An 8,454-nucleotide genomic window follows, 5' to 3' on the forward strand; every position below is an offset into this window, starting at 1 on the left:
CAATCACTTCAGTGTGTGAAAAGGCTTTCAAATCATGACCTTCCCAAAGATGCCTAAAACAAAAACATCAACCTGCAAAATAACATATTCATGCATTAACAAATCATGCAGATTTATGCAACTGACCACCGAACACACCCACTGTCCTCAAAATGAAATCCAATTCTCTCCATAAACAGATCAACTTACTGAATTGGTTTAAGCATTAAGTTTGTCGATCAGTGTAAGTTACAAAGACTACAAGCTGAGCAGTAAGTGAGGTGTTCATGTCAAAACATGACATGCAAATTATCCTCCTCCCTGCCTCACTCCATGCCCACTTCATGAACTCCACCTTGACTCCCACTCCTGTCCGCACAACCACACATCCTGACTTGTGCCGCCACATCCCATTCTCAGAACCTCCCTTCCCACTGCTCCTGCCCTCCCAACCACTTCAGTTCCCACTGCTCCTACCCTATCAGACCCCCGGGTCGTGTCGCCTCATCAGCACCCCCACTCGTTCTCTCATCCACTCACTCCTGCCCCATCACCCAGTCCCCCTCAACACCCCCACACCTGTTCCCTCATCAACCCTGCACTTTCAAGCCCATCTCATCCCAACACTCCTGTCTGCTCACGTCCTCACCAAATCCTCACCCCCCCTCAGTCCCTCCCTCTCTCCCCTCACCATTAGTTCTTCCTTCTCTGCCCCTCAGTCGCTTTCTCGGCCCACCCCTTCAGCCCCTTCCTCACACGTGCACACCCCCTCAGACCCTTTCTTTGAATCCCATGAAGTCCCTCTCCCCACCATCAAAGTCCCCAGCCCCTCTGCCCCACTACAGTCCACCATCCTTCATCACCCTCAGTTCCTGTCCACCACAAACCCCCAGCCTCCGACTTTTCCCCCAATCCCAGACCTCCTCCTCTCTCCCCCCCACCAGATCTGCCCCCCCCCCGACCCCCTCTTTCTCCCTCCCCAACCACCTCTTCCCCCTCCCCCCAGCCCCCATCTTCCCTCTCCCCCCAGCCCCCTCCTTCCCCCTCCCTCCCAGCCCCCCCTCCTTCACCCCCAGCCCCCTCTTTCCCCACTGCCCCTTTTCACTCCCCCAGCCCCTTTCCCCTCTCCGCCGAGCCCCCTCTCCCCTCCCCCCCAGCCCCTCCCCACCCCAGCCCCCTCTGCCCCCCGCCCCCTCTTCCTGCCCCACCCCCGCCCCAGCCTCCTCTTCCCCCCCGCCCCCTCTCCCCGCCTCTCCCCCCCAGTCCCCTCTCCCCCGCCCTCTCCCCCACCCCACCAGACCCCTCTCCCCACCCCCCCAGCCCCCTCTCCACCGCACCCCCCAGCCCCCCCCCCCAAGCCCTCTCTCCCCCACCACCCCCAGCTCCCTCTCCCCACAGCCCCCCCTCCCCCACACAGCCCCCTCTACCCCACCCCCCACACAGCCCCCTCCCCCCCCCCCCCCCCACACAGCCCCCTCCCCCCCCCCCCCCCCCCACAACAGCCCCCTCTCCCCGCCCCCCCAGCCTCCTCTCCCCCACCCTCTCCCTCCCCCCCCCTCCCCCAGCCCCCTCCCCCCAGCCCCCCATCATCCCTCTCCCCACAGCCCACTTTCCCCCTCCCCCCCCCACAGCCCCCTCCCCCCACACACAGCCCCCTTTCTCCCCCCCCACAGCCCCCTTTCCCCCTCCCCACAGCCCCCTTTCCCCCTCCCCCCACCACAGCCCCCTTTCCCACAGCCCCCTTTCTCCCCCACACACAGCCCCCTTTCTCACCCCCCACACACAGCCCCCTTTCTCCCCCCCCACACACAGCCCCCTTTCTCCCCCCCCACACACAGCCCCCTTTCTCCCCCCCCCCACAGCCCCCTTTCTCCCCCCCCCACAGCCCCCTTTCTCCCCCCCCACAGCCCCTTTTCTTCCCCCCCCCACAGCCCCCTTTCATCCCCCCCCACAGCCCCCTTTCTCCCCCCCCCCACAGCCCCCTTTCTCCCCCCCCCCACAGCCCCCTTTCTACCCCCCCACAGCCCCCTTTCTCCCCCCCCCACAGCCCCCTTCCTCCCCCCCCCACAGCCCCCTTTCTCCCCCCCAGCCCCCTTTCGCCTCCCCCCCAGCCCCCTTTCTCCTCCCCCCCAGCCCCCTTGCTCCTCCCCCCCAGCCCCCTTTCTCCTCCCCCCCCCCAGCCCCCTTTCTCCTCCCCCCCCCAGCCCCGTTTCTCCTCCCCCACAGCCCCCTTTCTCCTCCCCCACAGCCCCCTTACCCACTCCCCCCACCCCACAGCCCCCTTTCCCCCTCCCCCCCCACAGCCCCCTTTCCCCCCTCCCCCCCACAGCCCCCTTTCCCCCTCCCCCCCCAACAGCCCCCTTTCCCCCTCTCCCCCCCCCACAGCCCCCTTTCCCCCTCCCCCCACAGCCCCCTTTTCCCCTCCCCCCCCAACAGCGTCCTTTCCCCCTCCCCCCCACAGCCCCCTTTCCCCCTCCGCCCCTTTCCCCCCACCCCCCCCCACAGCCCCCTTTCCCCCTCCCCCCCCACAGCCCCCTTTCCCCCCCCACAGCCCCCTTTCCCCCCCCACAGCCCCTTTTCCCCCTCCCCCCCCACAGCCCCCTTTCCCCCTCCCCCCTCCACAGCCCCCTCCCCCCCCCACAGCCCCCTTTCCCCCTCCCCCCCACAGCCCCCTTTACCCCTCCCCCCCACAGCTCCCTTTCCCCCTCCCCCCACAGCCCCTATTCCCCCTCCCCCCACAGCCCCCTTTCCCCCTCCCCCCCACAGCCCCCTTTCCCCCTCCCCCCCACAGCCCCCTTTCCCCCTCAGCGCCCCACAGCCCCCTTTCTCCCTCCCCCCACAGCCCCCTTTCCCCCTCACCCCCCACAGCCCCCTCACCCCCCCACAGCCCCCTTTCCCCCTCCCCCCCACAGCCCCCTTCCCCCTCCCCCCCACAGCCCCCTTTCCCCCTCCCCCCCACAGCCCCCTTTCCCCCTCCCCCCCACAGCCCCCTTTCCCCCTCCCCCCCACAGCCCCCTTTCCCCCTCCCCCCACAGCCCCCCTTTCCCCCTCACCCCCCACAGCCCCCTCACCCCCCCACAGCCCCCTTTCCCCCTCACCCCCACAGCCCCCTTTCCCCCTCCCCCCCCACAGCCCCTTTCCCCCTCCCCCCACCTCACAGCCCCCTTTCCCGCTCCCCCCCACCCCACTTCCCCCACCCCCCTGCCCCCTTTCCCCCCCACCCCCCAACAGGCCCCTTTCCCCCTCCCGACAGCCCCCTTTCCCCCTCCCCCCCACAGCCCCCTTTCCCCCTCCCCCCCCCCACAGCCCCCCCATCCCCCTCCCCCCCACAGCCCCCATTCCCCCTCCCCCCCCACAGCCCCCCTTTCCCCCTCCCCCCCCACAGCCCCCCTTTCCCCCTCCCCCCCCCACAGCCCCCCTTTCCCCCTCCCCCCCCACAGCCCCCCTTTCCCCCTCCCCCCCCACAGCCCCCTTTCCCCCTCCCCCCTCCCCCCCCACAGCCCCCTTTCACCTTCCCCCCACAGCCCCCTTTCACCCTCCCCCCCCCCACAGCCCCCTTTCCCCCTCACCCCCCCACAGCCCCCTTTCCCCCTCCCCCTCCACACAGCCCCCTTTCTTCCCCCCCACAGCCCCCTTTCTCCCCCCCCACAGCACCCTTTCTCCCCCCCCACAGCCCCCTTTCCCCCCACAGCCCCCTTTCTCCCCCCCTCCACACAGCCCCCTTTCATCGCCCCCCCCACAGCCCCCTTTCTCCCCCCTCCACACAGCCCCCTTTCTCCCCCCCCACAGCCCCCTTTCTCCCCCCCCCCCCCACAGCCCCCTTTCTCCCCCCCCACAGCCCCCTTTCTCCCCCCCCCCCACAGCCCCCTTTCTCCCCCCCCCACAGCCCCCTTTCTCCCCCCCCCACAGCCCCCTTTCTCCCCCCCCAAAGCCCCCTTTTCTCCCCCCCCACAGCCCCCTTTCTCCCCCCCCCCCACAGCCCCCATTCTCCCCCCCCCCACAGCCCCCTTTCTCCCCCCCCACAGCCCCCTTTCTCCCCCCCCCACAGCCCCCTTTCTCCCCCCCCACAGCCCCCTTTCTCCCCCCCCCACAGCCCCCTTTCTCGCCCCCCAAAGCCCCCTTTCTCGCCCCCCAAAGCCCCCTTTCTCCCCCCCACAGCCCCCTTTCTCCCCCCCCACAGCCCCCTTTCTCCCCCCCCCACAGCCCCCTTTCTCCCCCCCCCCCACAGCCCCCTTTCTCCCCCCCCCACAGCCCCCTTTCTCACCCCCCCACAGCCCCCTTTCTCCCCCCCCAAAGCCCCCTTTCTCCCCCCCCACACAGCCCCCTTCCCCCTCCCCCCCACACAGCCCCCTTCCCCCCTCCCCCCCACACAGCCCCCTTCCCCCCTCCCCCCCACACAGCCCCCTCCCCCCCACACAGCCCCCTTCCCCCCTCCCCCCCACACAGCCCCCTTCCCCCCTCCCCCCCACACAGCCCCCTTCCCCCCCCCCCCACACAGCCCCCTTCCCCCCTCCCCCCCACACAGCCCCCTTCCCCCCTCCCCCCCACACAGCCCCCTTCCCCCCTCCCCCCACACAGCCCCCTTCCCCCCTCCCCCCCACACAGCCCCCTTCCCCCCTCCCCCCCACACAGCCCCCTTCCCCGCTCCCGCTCACACAGCCCCCTTTCCCCCCCTCCCCCCCACACAGCCCCCTTCCCCCCCACACAGCCCCCTTCCCCCCTCCCCCCCACACAGCCCCCTTCCCCACTCCCCCCCACACAGCCCCCTTCCCCACTCCCCCCACACAGCCCCCTTCCCCACTCCCCCCCACACAGCCCCCTTCCCCCCTCCCCCCCACACAGCCCCCTTCCCCCCTCCCCCCACACAGCCCCCTTCCCCCCTCCCCCCCCACACAGCCCCCTTCCCCCCTCCCCCCCACACAGCCCCCTTCCCCCCTCCCCCCCCACACAGCCCCCTTCCCCCCACACAGCCCCCTTCCCCCCTCCCCCCCACACAGCCCCCTTCCCCCCTCCCCCCACACAGCCCCCTTCCCCCCCTCCCCCCCACACAGCCCCCTTCCCCCCGCCCCCCCACAGCCCCCTTCCCCCCTCCCCCCCACACAGCCCCCTTCCCCCTCCCCCCCACACAGCCCCCTTCCCCCCTCCCCCCCACACAGCCCCCTTCCCCCCTCCCCCCCCACACAGCCCCCTTCCCCCCTCCCCCCCACACAGCCCCCTTCCCCCCTCCCCCCCACACAGCCCCCTTCCCCCCCTCCTCCCCACACAGCCCCCTTCCCCCTCCCCCCCACACAGCCCCCTTCCCCCCTCGCCCCCACACAGCCCCCTTCCCCCCTCCCCCCCACACAGCCCCCTTCCCCCTCCCCCCACACAGCCCCCTTCCCCCTCCCCCCCCACACAGCCCCCTTCCCCCCTCCCCCCCACACAGCCCCCTTCCCCCTTCCCCCCCCACACAGCCCCCTTCCCCCCTCCCCCCCACACAGCCCCCTTCCCCCCTCCCCCCCACACAGCCCCCTTCCCCCCTCCCCCCCACACAGCCCCCTTCCCCCCCTCCCCCCCACACAGCCCCCTTCCCCCCCCTCCCCCCCACACAGCCCCCTTCCCCCCTCCCCCCCACACAGCCCCCTTCCCCCCTCCCCCCCCACACAGCCCCCTTCCCCCCCACACAGCCCCCTTCCCCCCTCCCCCCCACACAGCCCCCTTCCCCCCCTCCCCCCCACACAGCCCCCTTCCCCCCTCCCCCCCACACAGCCCCCTTCCCCCCTCCCCCCCACACAGCCCCCTTCCCCCCTCCCCCCCACACAGCCCCCTTCCCCCCTCCCCCCCACACAGCCCCCTTCCCCCCTCCCCCCCACACAGCCCCCTTCCCCCCTCCCCCCCACACAGCCCCCTTCCCCCCTCCCCCCCACACAGCCCCCTTCCCCCCTCCCCCCCACACAGCCCCCTTCCCCCCTCCCCCCCACACAGCCCCCTTCCCCCCTCCCCCCCACACAGCCCCCTTCACCCCTCCCCCCCACACAGCCCCCTTCCCCCCTCCCCCCCACACAGCCCCCTTCCCCCCCTCCCCCCCACACAGCCCCCTTCCCCCCTCCCCCCCACAGCCCCCTTCCCCCCTCCCCCCCACACAGCTCCCTTCCCCCCTCCCCCCCCACACAGCCCCCTTCCCCCCTCCCCCCCCACACAGCCCCCTTCCCCCTTCCCCCCCCCACACAGCCCCCTTCCCCCCACACAGCCCCCTTCCCCCCTCCCCCCCGCACAGCCCCCTTCCCCCCTCCCCCCCGCACAGCCCCCTTCCCCCCTTCCCCCCGCACAGCCCCCTTCCCCCCTCCCCCCCGCACAGCCCCCTTCCCCCCTCCCCCCCGCACAGCCCCCTTCCCCCCTCCCCCCCGCACAGCCCCCTTCCCCCCTCCCCCCCGCACAGCCCCCTTCCCCCCCTCCCCCCCGCACAGCCCCTTCCCCCCTCCCCCCCGCACAGCCCCCTTCCCCCCTCCCCCCCGCACAGCCCCCTTCCCCCCTCCCCCCCGCACAGCCCGCTTCCCCCCTCCCCCCCGCACAGCCCGCTTCCCCCCTCCCCCCCGCACAGCCCCCTTCCCCCCTCCCCCCCGCACAGCCCCCTTCCCCCCTCCCCCCCGCACAGCCCCCTTCCCCCCTCCCCCCCGCACAGCCCCCTTCCCCCCTCCACCCCGCACAGCCCCCTTCCCCCCTCCACCCCGCACAGCCCCCTTCCCCCCTCCCCCCCGCACAGCCCCCTTCCCCCCTCCCCCCCGCACAGCCCCCTTCCCCCCTCCCCCCCGCACAGCCCCCTTCCCCCCTCCCCCCCGCACAGCCCCCTTCCCCCCTCCCCCCCGCACAGCCCCCTTCCCCCCTCCCCCCCGCACAGCCCCCTTCCCCCCTCCCCCCCGCACAGCCCCCTTCCCCCCTCCCCCCCCGCACAGCCCCCTTCCCCCCTCCCCCCCGCACAGCCCCCTTCCTCCCCCCCCCCCGCACAGCCCCTTTCTCCCCCCCCCCGCACAGCCCCCTTTCTCCCCCCCCCCCCGCACAGCCCCCTTTCTCCCCCCCCCCCCCCCGCACAGCCCCCTTTCTCCCCCCCCCCCCCGCACAGCCCCCTTTCTCCCCCCCCCCCCCCCGCACAGCCCCCTTTCTCCCCCCCCCCCCGCACAGCCCCCTTTCCCCCCCCCCCCGCACAGCCCCCTTTCTCCCCCCCCCCCGCACAGCCCCCTTTCTCCCCCCCCCCGCACAGCCCCCCATCCTCCCCCCCCCCCCGCACAGCCCCCTTTCTCCCCCCCCCCGCACAGCCCCCACATCCCCCGCACAGCCCCCACATCCCCCGCACAGCCCCCACATCCCCCCGCACAGCCCCACATCCCCCGCACAGCCCCCACATCCCCCGCACAGCCCCCACATCCCCCGCACAGCCCCCACATCCCCCGCACAGCCCCCACATCCCCCCCCTTTTCCCCTCCCCCCCCCCTTTTCCCCTCCCCCCCCCTTTTCCCCTCCCCCCCCCCTTTTCCCCTCCCCCCCCTTTTCCCCTCCCCCCCCTTTTCCCCTCCCCCCCCCTTTTCCCCTCCCCCCCCCTTTTCCCCTCCCCCCCCCTTTTCCCTCCCCCCCCCCTTTTTCCCCTCCCCCCCCCTTTTTCCCCTCCCCCCCCCCTTTTTCCCCTCCCCCCCCCTTTTTTCCCCTCCCCCCCCTTTTTCCCCTCCCCCCCCCCTTTTTCCCCTCCCCCCCCCCTTGGTTGCTGTGTCCAGCGACAGTCCTGTGTCCCGCGGCCTGTTTCCCTGCTCCGACACCGAGGCCTAAGGCCACCCCAGCAGCCTGGCGCCTGCGGGGAGCGGGAGGCCGGGTGTGGGTGTCGGGTTTGCGGGCTGGGCCGAGCCGGGGGAAGGGGCAGTGAGGGTCTCTGCGGTGTGTGAAGGCCGGGCCCGAGCTCAGTGGGCGGGTGGCGGGCTCGGTGTGTAAACACTCTCTCTCCCTCTCTCTCCCACCGCACGCTGTCTGATGGAAACTCACCCTGTGTCACCGTGTCTGTCTCCGGTTCCCCGACCTAGCCTCTCTCGCTGTGTCCGGCCTCCGGGAGCCGGGACCTGCCGCTCGCCGCCGCCATCAGGGCCTCAGAGTGAGGGAGAGGAGAGGAGAGAGCAACCGTCTGCCCGCCTCACGTGGACACGCCCGCCTCGCGCGGGGAGAGAGAGAGAGGCAGCTCAGAGAGAGATCCAGTCAGAGTGATCCAGTGTGTGAGAGGCAGGATCCAGTGAGAGATCCGCTGTGAATCAGAGATCCAATGAGAGAGGGAGAGAGATCCACTGTGAGTGAGAGACATGATCCCGTGAGAGAGAGATCCACTGTGAGTGAGAGATCCAGTGAGAGAGAGATAGAGAGATCCACTGTGGATGAGAGATCCACTGTGAATGAGAGATCCAATGAGAGAGGGAGAGAGATCCACTGTGAGTGAGAGACACGATCCAGTGAGAGAGAGAT

The 8,454-nt window shown here is 72.2% G+C and overlaps 1 protein-coding gene across 3 annotated transcripts in view; it reads right to left on the reverse strand.

The window, feature by feature from the left end:
- phf3 (PHD finger protein 3) overlaps positions 1-8,160 on the reverse strand; it is a 152,828-nt gene extending 144,668 nt beyond the window's left edge. For all 3 annotated transcript variants that reach the window (XM_078213310.1, XM_078213309.1, XM_078213308.1), the window contains exon 1: positions 7,987-8,160. The gene's annotated coding sequence lies outside the window, so the exon portion shown is untranslated. The remainder of the gene's footprint in view (positions 1-7,986) is intronic.
- Between the last annotated feature and the right edge of the window lie 294 nt (positions 8,161-8,454).

Source organism: Mustelus asterias, chromosome 5, assembly GCF_964213995.1.
Source record: "Mustelus asterias chromosome 5, sMusAst1.hap1.1, whole genome shotgun sequence".
Taxonomy (NCBI): Eukaryota; Metazoa; Chordata; class Chondrichthyes; order Carcharhiniformes; family Triakidae; genus Mustelus; species Mustelus asterias.